This window comes from Nymphalis io, chromosome Z (assembly GCF_905147045.1).
Source record: "Nymphalis io chromosome Z, ilAglIoxx1.1, whole genome shotgun sequence".
NCBI classification, from domain to species: Eukaryota; Metazoa; Arthropoda; class Insecta; order Lepidoptera; family Nymphalidae; genus Nymphalis; species Nymphalis io.
Window position 1 is genome coordinate 12,118,838 of NC_065918.1, and position 13,917 is coordinate 12,132,754.

The following is a 13,917-nucleotide window of genomic DNA, read 5'->3' on the forward strand; positions in this document are numbered from 1 at the left end:
ATCGGTAGTAAGCACAAAACCTTTCCTTTGTGAAGATGCAAGAAACAGCAAAAAAGATTGAGTGAATTAGACAGTGAGTGACTCTCGTCGGTAGTCAGTAATTAAGGGGTATGGCGCTGAAGGAATGACGAAACGGGGGTCGATTCTCAATTTGCATCTGAATCGATGCCCCGCCCTGTTGCCGATAAAGGAATAATTTACATGCAGAGAAGATAATACATATACGTGTAATTAATGTTTCCTTTCTCAACTTATTTTATGAAATGTGAAAATAAAACTGGGTGTATACAATATACTACGAAAAATATATTGCAAAAAAAGCCCAAGGTTGTTGTATTATTCAATATGTCAATGTCAATAAAAATATTTTGTGATACATAGAACAATTACGTAAACAGAGCGTACTTCGCTTATTTATAAATTACTATAATATCTAATTGTCATCAAAAAATGAAAGGCTACGGACTTTTATAAAACTTGTCTCTTTTTACTCAAACGTTTTAAGCTTAAATCAAGATCTTATTGAATGTAAAATATTAACTGCCTGCGTATAATGAAATTTTATAACATTCTCAAACTTAAGCAAAAAATATAATGATATTAGATCGTTAAGTTTTTAGATTTTTAGTGATATACGTCGTGGACCGAACTCGACTACCGATAAGTGCGGAGGTTTCACATCACTTATATTAAATTACACTTCAAAATCCTTAATTAAGACTTATAAACAATAATAATTATAGCTCATAATTAAAATTCAACAAAATAATTACAGTTTTCCTACCTTAAATGATATAATTATTTGATTTCTGCCCACTATGCAAAAGTTTGAGCGTAATTTTACTAAACAGTCAAACTTCCTCCGTTTCTTCTTAAATTTCTAAAATCTTCAGTTCTAATTTATCTCATCTCTCCCATATAAACACTTTGAAACAATCTATTTAGTTTCAACAACGGCTCTAAATTGGAGCCCATGGAGTACAAGCCGTAGTATGCGAGGAAAATTCCGCAGTCACGGCGCTCTCGCAACGGAAACCTCAAGCCGAATGAGCCCTTATTCGTAAATGGGAGGAGGATCTGGGGTCCCCATCAGCAGGCCTGGTGAAAGTGGAATTCACCTCCTAGAAATGGCTCGCGTAAGGCCAATCGTTGAGACGTCACGGTAACATACGCAAGTGACCCCATGACGCCCCCGAACAGACGGAGAAGATACCGCTGTTTTTTTAGTATGGTATTCAGGTGCATTCAGCGCTAGTGAATCCCACCTATCCCTTCTTCATATGCAGGAAACGAGTAAAGGCGTTTTTCCAGAAAAAAACCAAGGTAAGTAAGAACGTTAAGAAATTTATTTGTTCTGTTATTCTTACAGTTAAATACTTTTAGAAACTTGACTAATTTAGGTTATGTGTTAAGAAAGTGGGCTGTTTACTTTTCCTTTTTTTCATATTATTAATGCGAGATTGTTTCTGTATGAAAAGATTGGCAAATATGTAAAACTATACCACTCATTCTTTTCATCCCCTAAGATTTTGGATAATATCACATAAAATTATCAGGGATAGATTTCTTCCGAATGTGTATATTTATAAATATACATAATATACAAATGTAGTTGCGAAATGAAAAAAATACATTTGTTAAACGAAATAAAAATCTACTTTTAGCCTATAGTGTGAACTAAAAGTAGATCATGTTTTTTTAGCATAAATTAACATAAAACAATTAAAACAAAAAGATAAAACAAACCATGGAAAATTAGATGCCAATGTATCTTGTACTCAAACAGAAACAGAGACACGTATTGTACAACTTATTGTTGGGCGCTAGTATAGCCATAAACGGTACCTAGGTATGCTACCTAGTCCTAATAGCCTTAAGTAGTACCTTCTCTTGTCTTTTCTATCGTGAAAAAATAATTAGCGACTTGCATTTAACAGATATTAATTTATGCCTACCATATATTTGGTAGGCATCTAGCAAGGTATTCTTTACGAAAAAAAACTTGTAATTGATGGATTAAAGTAAAAGTTTTTCTATTTTGAGAACCTCCTAGGATTAAATTCCTGTAAAATTTACTCAATAATTATATGAGTTAATACGGCTTTATTTAAGCGAGTAGATTAACCAATAAGTTTTATATGAGATTTACTTATGGTATAAAAAGCAATACAAATGTTTTATCCGACTCTTCTTTGCCTAAAAATGAACAAAGATAAGTTAATCAGACAATCGATTGAACGTAAGGATTTTCACATATATTTGAATTATTTGAAAATGGTCCGAGCAAAGCCGAATATTTAGCATTCTAGAAACCAAGCTACCAAATTGTGCCAAAGCCGGTGGTAGAGCTTTATGCAAGCTCATCTGGGTAGGTACTACCCACTCATCAGATATCTTACCGCAAAAGAGCAGTACTTGGTAATGTTGTGTTCCGGTTTGAAAGGTGAATGAGCCAGTGTAATTACAGGCACAAGGGACATAACATCTTAGTTCCCAAGATTGGTGAACCATAAAAACAACGATCGTTTCAATAAAACTTTTTATCCAGCTTTTATTTTACTAAACATGTTAGTATGTGTGGGTCAAAGCAATTGACACATGCAACAAAAATGAATTTAAGCCAGTTCCACCCAGCCAATCGTTCTAAAATGTGTAATATTGACTCCGGTTACTCGTGGTGACAAATACAATCTTAGTTGTTGTAATTTGTTCGAATTGTCCAAGTAATTTTTTGTTTTTAAAATTAGTATTTGATTTATTATTATTAAAACTCTGGACTTAATAATGTAACTAGTTTTCATCCGCGTATTAAAAGGTGGGACATCGTCGATTGCGTAGAATCGCTTCTTTATAAAGAGGATACTTTGTAAAAATTATTTTATAAGTATATGATTGTTAGTTTTGAAAAATTATTCATAGAAGTAATAAAAAAGAAGATGTAAGGCCACAGACCTGGAGAACCCGATTAGAGAGATTATCCGCCGTGGCCGAAATCAGTCTCGAGGACATTATTATTATTATATACATATTTTTTCATACTATATTTATTTGAAAATATATTTTAATATTTTGTTTCTATTCACATTCTTCAAGATGTAAACTCATGACAATATAAATATTTTAAAAAATTATGTGCTGGTGATTTTTTTTTAATATAGCATTTAAAATGAAGCTGAGAGCATAAGTAAGTTTTCAATTGACTAAAATCAATTTTAATTAGCAGCGAGGTGAAAAAAGCTTTGATGTTTCGTAGTTTCGTGTGACGCTTCGTCTCCTTCTGGAACATTCACAAACTGTTTCTGAAGTGTAGTTAATTAATATTTACAAAATGTGAACTCCGCTTCACCGTAAGCCTCATGATCACAATCTTATTATGGTTCAATTATTACGTACAGCGACAGCCACGTAACAAGTGTATTCAAATAAGATAATTCACTTATTATTTTAATTTTAGTTGAATGTCAACCTTAAACAATTCGTTTACGGATTAGAATAATGGTGGAAAACCGTAAGTGCTTCGATTATTGTTGTCAAATTCTCGACATTAAGCTTATATCCTACCTCTTTAAATATTGGCTATATTTGTTGTTGTTGTCTCTGAATTTCCTTCGAAGCTCAAGTGGCTTCCTATACGCTGTCGCCGAAACTAGCATATTCTTTCTCTTCTGTACTGTGCTATTTCACAACAATGCACCTTACTTAAAGGACAAAAAATAAAATCTTGAAGATTTTCTTGGTGGAGGGTACTTTACCTTTTATTATTTAACAATCTAAAACAATATGGCTATTCGTAATTTGTTTTATGAATATATGTTTTTAATTTTTTTTTATTGTCTAATAATATAAAATAAGCTATTATTGTATTCATATACAAATGTATTTCGTTTATCTCGGAAATGGCTCCAACGATTTTATATTTTGAAAGTATTTTGTTTTTTAAGTGTTATTCCTAAAAAAAAAAAAACAATTCAGTTATTAGAGAAGAGCGAAGCTCCGTAACTTATATCACAGTTGATACAATGCATTGAAATATTTATTAGACTATAATAGTAACATATGTATATGTTTATTTGTATGTAAGTCGATCACGGTACACTACGCGGTATGTTTAAAAGTCTCTTTTTGATTGAGTTATATGTAGGAAAGTGCCGTGGAGTACCGGCTTAGAATAGTACTCCCCCAATCTCATCCCGTGGGTGTCGTAAGAGGCGACTGAGGGACGGGGAAAAGGGGGGATGGGCAGCAGCGTCCCCCCTCCCATAATCATCTTACCCCCTACTGCGCTCGCCAACACGCCTGCCCAGCGCGGCGAGTATGGGCAAACCCCTCCCTAAATGGCAGATGCGCCCAAAAAAAGGCCCCCAGTTACCGGCAAGCCCGCTAGGCCCGACCAAGGTAGCGGTCGCGGTATCGGCAGGGCAGGGGGTGCTAAGAATCACCGGTTCACGGCAGGCTACCGTATAAAACGACTGAAAATGGCAACGTATAATGGACGCTTGATGAGGCTGGACCATCACCTCGCCGAATTAGAAGTAGAGTTAAGTCATATAAACTGGCATATACTGGGGTTATCTGAAGTCCGAAGACAGGGGGAAGACACGATAACTCTAGAGTCCGGTAACTTACTCTACTTCCGCGAAGGTGATAACCTCTCCCAGGGTGGTGTCGGTTTTCTAGTCAAAAAGGATCTCATTAGCAGCATTGTGGAAATCAGTAGTGTGTCGAACCAGGTAGCGTACCTTGTCCTAAAACTTTCCGACAGGTACTCCCTGAAGGTTGTACAGGTATATGCGCCAACTTCGACATACTCTGATGATGTGGTCGAAGCGATGTACGAGGACATCGCAAAGGCCCTCAACGACACCTCGAGGGCCCACTACAATGTTGTTATGGGAGACTTTAATGCTAAAGTGGGAGTACAAGATAGCGGTGAATCGAAAGTCGGACCTTACGGCTTGGGCTGCAGAAATCACAGGGGGCAAATGCTGGTAAACTTTCTCGAAGCGCAGGGGCTTTTTTTGATGAATTCTTTCTTTCAAAAGAAGCCTCAGAGGAGGTGGACCTGGCGAAGCCCCGATAACGTGACAAGGAACGAGATAGACTTTATCATCTCGAATAAAAGGCACATATTTAGAGATGTTTCAGTGATCAACAGGTTTAATACCGGAAGTGATCACCGCTTGGTTCGAGGCACTGTAAATATCAACTTAAAAGCGGAAAGATCGAGAATGATGAGGTCTACTCTCCGACCTACCATGCTCCAAGCTGCTCAAGGCTCCGAAAAGTTCCAAATGGAACTTCAAAATCAATTCACCGCGTTGGAAACCATAAGCAGCATTGATGAGAGAACCGACACGCTGGTCAAAATACTGCAAAACACATCCCGCAAGTGTTTTCCGCCACAGAGAAGAGACAACGCACCAAAACTCTCTGCTGAGACACTCGAGCTCATGAGAAAACGACGAGAACTACCATCGTTTTTGTCAGATAAGGCCTTAAACCGAACAATAAAAACGCTGACGCGACGCGATCTCCGACGCTCCAATACCCGTGCCATCAAGGCTGCGATTGAGCAAAATCGGGGATCGAAAGTGTTCGCTCGCAAGTTTGGGAGGCCGCGTCTGACAAAACTTAAAACTGAAAATGGTTGGGTCGTTACCTCTAGGCCTGAGATTATCGGAGAAGTAGAGAGGTTTTATGGGCAGTTGTTCTCTTCAAGATCGGATAAAGCCATGGGAATCAGTATTGATGACCAGCGCGCCCCTCTTATGCGCCATTACTCCGAGGAGCTCCCGGTCGTTGACCAAGGAGAGATTAGGGCGGCTCTAGAACAGCTTAAAAACAACAAATCTCCGGGAGATGACGGAATCACAACAGAGTTGCTTAAGGCAGGCGGGACTCCGGTCCTGAAAGAGCTAGCAAGCCTCTTTAATTCCGTCATCCAACATGGCAAGACCCCGGAAACGTGGAGCGGGAGTGAGGTGGTACTGTTTTTCAAGAAAGGTGATAAAACCCTCTTGAAAAACTACAGACCAATCTCCCTCCTGAGTCACGTGTATAAGCTGTTCTCAAGAGTCGTCACGAACCGTCTCGCCAGACGACTTGACGAGTTCCAGCCCCCAGAGCAAGCCGGCTTTCGATCAGGCTACAGCACCGTGGACCACATCCATACTGTTCGGCAGATTGTGCAGAAAACCGAAGAGTACAATCAGCCGCTGTGTATGGCATTTGTGGACTACGAGAAAGCCTTCGACTCCATCGAAACCTGGGCAGTGCTCGACTCATTGCAGAGATGTCATATCGATTGGAGATATATCGAGGTACTGAGATGTCTGTACAACGCCGCTACAATGACTGTCCACATCCAGGACTGTAAGACGAAGGCGATCCAATTGCGCAGAGGGTTGAGACAGGGGGATGTAATATCCGCGAAACTGTTCACCAACGCGTTGGAAGACGTTTTCAAAACGCTGGATTGGACTAGGTATGGAGTCAATGTAAACGGCGAGTACATCTCACACCTTCGATTTGCCGACGATATCGTCATCATAGCAGAGTCGCTGGAACAACTCACCGAAATGCTGCGTAGCCTAGGCGAGTCTTCCCGGTGTGTCGGTCTCGGCATGAACTTGGACAAGACCAAGGTCATGTTCAATAGGCATGTCGTGCCGGGACCGATATACGTCGAGGGGAAACCTCTCGAAGTTGTTAGTGAATATACCTACCTAGGACAGATAATACAAGTCGGTAGGAACAACTTCGAGAAGGAAGCCGATCGAAGAATTCGCTTGGGATGGGCAGCATTTGGCAACCTTCGTCAAATCCTCAAGTCGTCTATACCGCAATGTTTGAAGACGAAAGTCTTCAACCAATGCGTCTTACCTGCCATGACATACGGTGCCGAAACGTGGACACTAACTGCGGGACTAGTCCACAAATTCAAAGTCGCTCAGCGTGCTATGGAGCGAGCTATGCTCGGAGTATCTTTGAAGGATAAGATCAGAAATGAGATTATCCGGAAAAGAACCGGAGTCACCGACATAGCTTGCAAAATTAGCAGGCTGAAGTGGCAGTGGGCTGGTCACGTATGTCGTAGGACCGATGGCCGTTGGAGCAGACGAGTCCTAGAGTGGAGACCGCGAATCGGCAAGCGCAGCGTAGGGTGCCCTCCAGCCAGGTGGACCGACGACCTTAAGAAGGTGGCGGGCACCAACTGGATGCGGAAGGCGGAGGACAGGGAGCTTTGGCGCACCTTGGGAGAGGCCTATGTTCAGCAGTGGACAACGATTGGCTGTTGATTGATTGATTGATTGATATGTAGGAAAATGCTTGTACGTTAATTATCTAAACATTTTCTTTATCAACTTTGTTATTGATGGCGCTGCAGCAAATCAACTTCGATACCCTTTAAAATACATATGTAAATATGTAGTGGAGGAGCGCTATACTTTTATTACGGAACTGGTCAAAACTACTGCTTCTTTAACGGATTTTTTTAATTTTTTACTATTAAAAACTTTTACCTAATCAAAAATACTTCATTTTTTATAAAAATTTGTATTACCCAGTCTTCAATAAACTTATTATCGCGATTTAATAATAAGTTAAATGTTAAAAAAGATGTATGTAAGAAGGGCATTAAGATAGTTTTAAATAGAGGGTAATTAAAAAAAAGTTATTATTATTTTTTTAACTTACTTTACCTAATCTTCCTCTATTAATAAATAGACAGGAGAATGTCCACCGGGTCATGCTAATATAATTCAATATAATTATGGTTTTGAATTTACAATGGCATTTGAACATTTTATAATCTTCACTCATCATCATCTTCACTTCAGTTCACATCTACACTTCAGTTGCGTTTTAACACTTGATAAAGTACTTTTGATAACATTTCAACAACATTAATATTTTTTAAGTAATTTAAATACAACCATTTGGTTCACAATAGGACAAATATTTCATAATGTCCTTGCAAGTCGCCCAGGGACATCCTTCGTTTACCCATTGTTATCATAATTTAAACCTTTTACTCTAAAAGAGTGGCAACTTATTCAGTCAAAGAAGTGGAAGCTTTTGTTTATTTACTCTGAATACAACCCTCTTGGACTAGTCACCTGTCCGAGTCGCCTTCGGTGAGAGTGTAGTCAAGCGCCTCTTATTCAAACGAAGCACACTAAAAAAGGGAGTCCCGATTGTGATAAAATTGTGGCTACTTTTTATTTTAAAATATAGAAAAGTACAGTTTTTAACTGGTCTTTAGTATAGATGGTTTGTATTAAAATAATTGTACTGTAGTCATCTTCCACTAATGATTAGTAAGGTTTCGAGATCATTTCAGTAGGAAGCATAACATACAGCCCAATACTAGATTTATTTCAGATTTTCCGCATCTTCAGTTGTTTTTATTTAAAAACAAAACCTTATGAATAAGGATCAAATTATATTTCATTAATTCAAATATAGTGTCGCTCTCTTGGTTTGTTAAATTATTATTTTTTATAAAATCTTAAATCAAAATTTATATTAATATTCTTAAGAATGTATTATTTGTTAAATGCCAAAAAGAATATAATTGTATTGGTATAAAACATTTGCTTGTTTCGACTCAAACTCTTCAAGTAAACAATGCCAAGTTTTTGTACGACTTCTTTGCGTTAATTAAAGTCACATTTTAAAAACAAATTCAAAAGTAACTTGGCTTTATATAACCTTTGTGCGAGATGTTTCTAAAGTGGGTTTCAAAACAGTCACGTGAACACGCCTTATTTTATTTTTCGTCATTAAGTCTGATTGAGAAACTCGAAGAAGCATTATAAAAGTTAAAGGTCGTTACGGCTAGTGTTTTATGACAAAGGCTTCGGACTTTTATTAAGCGTGTCTCTTTTAACTCAAACGTTTTAAACTTAAATCGAGATCTTATTGAATGTTAAATATTAACTGCCTGCATAATGAAATTTTATAAGATTCTCAGACTTAAGCAAAAAAAAATATTTATATTAGATTTTATATTTATATAAACTTTTAGATTTTTAGTGATATATGTCGTGGACCGAGCTCGATTACCGATAAATGCGGTGGCATCATATTGCGTAGGCCCGCATAGGCATGCCGGCCGTCAGAGCGTCACGGTAGCATGCGCAAGCGATCCCATGGCACTCCTCGTTAAGACGGAATGGGTACAGCTGGTTTTTTTATTGGGTATTCCGATGTTCAGGACGCATTCGGCAAGGAAGACACCGACCAGTCCCATATACCCCACCACTGTTCCCTCGAGGAAACGCGTAATGCATGTTTCCACCCTTAAAAAAAATAATCTTTACATCCCGTGTGTCGTGTGTTTGCGGAAAAAAAATCACAGATACGTTCAACACAACGTCTTGCCCGCACTTTTATGAGGCGTCAGAGGGATTGCATCACGTTTTACGCGCATCGATTCCGTTAAAAAATTGTTAAAAAATATTACGAAAAATATATTGCAAATATAAGCCGAGGGTTGGTGTTATACTGTTCAATATGTCGATTTTAATAAAAAATATTTTGTGATACAAAGGACAAATACGTAAACAGAGAGTACTTCGCTTATTTATAAATTACTATGATATCTAATTGTCATAAAAATGAAGCAAAAAGAAAGTGCTATAAATTAAGTTAACATATATTTTATAACAATTTTCGAGTAAACAGGTTTCATTGCAACCCAAATAAGCCCATTTTACATATATATTTACATATTATATCCTTAACAAAGGCTATAAATGAGCTTAGATTTGTACAATGGATAGAACGCTTGTAACTTCGCTGAACATCGTAGGCTCAAACCCTGTAAACACAACTGGTTTATCTAATGCCTAATTTGATTTTACAATCACTATCGTTATTTTATTCGTTATTTTTAAAATTAGCGTATAGAATTCTGTATGTATCGGATAGAAATGTGCGATGAGGAGATGTGGTCCAAAAACCCACATTACAGCAGCGTGTAGTAATTCTTGTAAACCTTCTCCGATTTAAATTAATTTAGACTTCAAAATCCTCAATTAAGACTTATAAATAATAATAATTATAGCTCATAATTAAAATTCGACAAATTAATTAGTTTTTTTTTTCAGTATGATATAATTATTTGATTTCTGTCCACTATGCAAAAGTTTGAGGATAATTTTACTAAGCAGTCAAACTTCCTCCGTTTCTCCTTAAATTGCCGAAATCTTCATTTCTAATTTATCTCATCGCTTTCCGATATAAACACTTTGAAACAGTCTGTTTAGTTTCAACAACTATACAATCAATACTTTTGTTATATAAAAACCCTTTAAAGAAAATGGTACATATGTTTTTTTTTAATTTTTAATTACAATTTATATTTAAAAATATATATATTATTTATAAATTAATTGTATTAAGATAAAAAATGAGGTGCCAGTAAAAGTACATCTACTAGGCAAATCGCCTGCCCTTTTAAACATAAGATTAGAAGTTTATTTTGCACGCTGTTTTAATTTGAATGAAGAAATTTCATAAGAAAACAAGCAGTTTTCCTTCAACCCCGAGCAGGAGATGAATTTTAACACAAATTAAACATATGAAAAGTTAGTGGTGTTTGGACGCGTTTGAACCCGCAATCTTCGGTTAAGATTCATCTGTTCTAGCCATTTTGTATTGTAGTTGTATCTCAACTTTAAATTTCTTCTCATTACTACAAAAAAACCGTAGCTGAGCTGTGAAATGTCATTGAAATAACAGAATACACGAACAAAGTCTACTTTAAATAACCTCATGTTGATGATTTGAACAGATATCCTAGATGTGAAAAAAGAGAAGTATATTGAATGTCTAGACGACAAAATAGAATAATGCATTTGAATGCGATTGTTTCGATAGGAATAAATCATTTCAATCTTACTTATTTCGTGCCTTCAAACGTATCTGATATTACGAATTTTAAAAATCATGAACGACACTCGCATTTTATTTCAAATCAACTACCGATGCTGTTTTTATGTTTTTTTTTTGTCTACGTCTGCTTGCTACTCGAAAGGAATCATTCTGCCCATACTAAAAAAAATAACTAGATAGTGCTACACGCCGGTAAATGTTACAACATTTTAACAGTTGCCGCAGTTGGCACCGTTTGTTTGTGGTTTCAATACGTTTAACAGGCCTTATAAACTTCTTTTCAATTACATTGCAATATAAAAAATACACATAATATTTAAATCTAGGCAGGTATATGGTTTATTCGCTCATATGCACATACTTTTTGTGCTACAAATATTTTCAAATTTTTTTTTCAAATCATCGTAAAAAAATAAAATAAAAATTCCAAAGTTTTTTATGAATTGTATAATAAAATAATTGAAAAGTCGTTTGTTTTTTTCTATCACGAAATCAACAAGTAAGTAAAATAGGAAATATTAATAGTTTTCATGTTACTGTAAGATAAAATACATTTCGATTTTTTTTTAATTTAAAACAAAAATTAAAAGTGTCTGGGGGAGTAATTGCGTTGTTGGCAGCCCCTGGCTGATGCAGAAAGCGAGGCAAGTTCGCCGAGTGAATATAAATCAGAGTTTAGCGCCGCTTTGCTGATAAGCGATGTTCACCCAACTGTACTGTAATAACCTGGTGACCCCGCCTCAGCCGCGCGGCTCGCACTTTTAGCATATACTATAACATTTAAAAAACTACGTGGCACTAATGTTCATTATCATATTATTTTAAATTATTTTGCTTATCAATAGCAATGGCAACATGATTGACATTTGTCTTTTATATATTATAATTTAAATATAAATGACAAATGATTAAATTTCAATATTGAATTATGACCATACCTATCTAGGTAAAAAATAATGATGTAGACAATGTACTAAAAGCTAAAAAAATAATTAGTTAGATCCTAGGTACCAATCATTACACCACTCTTCTCATCAATCTAGGACATTGATCAGACTCCAAAATAAAATCGTGGGTCGTATATTTACACAAGTTACACTACGTATGTTTACTAAGGTTACGCTTCGCCGATCCCGTAACTGCCGACTGCCCAAATAGCCCAGTAAATTAAATTTTACAGCTTTAATAAACGGGATGATTCTTGACAGTAAATGTTGCTCTGCCTGCGTCAGTGCTTGAATCATATCTGGTATTGTACCTGGATCTAGATTATTCCAGCAATTAATTTGGTGGTTCTATATATATTCTTCGAACGCTTGTAAATGATTTTCATCATCATCACCAGCCGATAGACGTCCACTGCTGGACAAAGGCCTCCCCCAAGGATTTCCACGTTGGCCGATCTTGCGCTGCCCGCATCCAACGGCTTCCCGCGACTCGTTCTAAGTTGTCGGTCCACCTTGTAGGGGGCCTGCCCACGCTGCGTCTTCCGGTTCGTGGTCGCCACTCGAGAACCTTTCTGCCCCAGCGGCCGTCGGTTCTGCGAGCAATGTGCCCCGCCCACTGCCACTTCAATTTAGCAATTCTTCGGGCTATGTCGGTTACTTTGGTTCGCCTGCGGAATTCGTCATTTCTGATTCGATCTCGCAGAGAAACTCCGAGCATAGCCTTCTCCATTGCCCTTTGAGTGACCTTGAGCCTTCTTATGAGGCCCATTGTGAGCGACCACGTCTCTGATCCATAAGTCATCACTGGCAACACACACTGGTCGAAGACTTTCGACTTGAGACACTGCGGTATTTGGGATGAGAAGATATCGTGTAGCTTCCCGAACGCTGCCCAGCCGAGTTGAATTCGACGATTGACCTCTTTCTCGAAGTTGGACCTACCTAGTTGGATGGTCTAACCTAGGTAGACATAGTTGTCTACAACTTCGAGTGCAGAATTTCCAACCTTGACTTGAGTGGGTGCAACATGGATGTTCGACATGATTTTCATCTTGTCCATGTTCATTTTTAGACCCACTTGTTGGGAAACCCTGCTGAGGTCATCGAGCATAGTGCCGAGGTCTTCCAAGGTCTCAGCCATAATTACAATGTCATCGGCAAATCGAAGATGAGTGATGTACTCGCCGTTGATATTGATGACAAGTCCGTTCCAGTCCAGAAGCTTGAAAACATCTTCCAATGCAGCGGTAAACAGTTTTGGAGATATCACGTCTCCCTGTCTTACACCTCTCTGCAATTGGATAGGTTTTGAGTTCTGATCCTGGAGTCGGATCGACATGGTGGCGTTCTCGTACAAGCACTTTAACACCCTGATATACCGATAATCAATTTGGCACCTTTGAAGAGAATTCAGCACGGCCCAGGTTTCGATCGAATCAAAGGCTTTCTCATAGTCTACAAACGCTAAGCAAAGTGGCTGGTTATACTCCTCAGTCTTCTGTACAACTTGCCGCAGCGTATGTATGTGGTCTATGGTGCTAAAGCCTTTCCGGAATCCGGCTCGTTCGGGTGGCTGGAAGTCGTCAAACCTTTGCTCGAGACGATTCGTAAACAACTTATAAACATGACTCAGCAGTGAGATGGGCCTGTAATTCTTCAGAAGGGTTTTATCACCCTTCTTAAAGAAAAGTACCACCACACCTCTGTGCCATGCTTTTGGCGTTTGACCTTTGGCAATGACGGAGTTAAAAAGCCACTGAAGAGCCCTGAGGATCGGTGTACCACCCGCCTTCAGAAGCTCGGCTGTAATACCATCATCACCAGGTGCCTTGTTGTTTTTGAGTTGTCCGAGAGCCATTCTAATCTCGAAAAGACTGACGTCCCGAAAATCTTCAGTGTAGTGTCGGGTTAGTCTTGCTCTGGGATCTGCAGCATGACTACTGACAGGTGATTGAGCTGTCGTGTACAGCTGACCGTAGAACTTCTCAACCTTTTCCAACAGGTCAGATCTTGACGTGACTATTCTGCCATCCTCAGTTTTCAGCCTTGTCAGTTGACTCTGACCAAC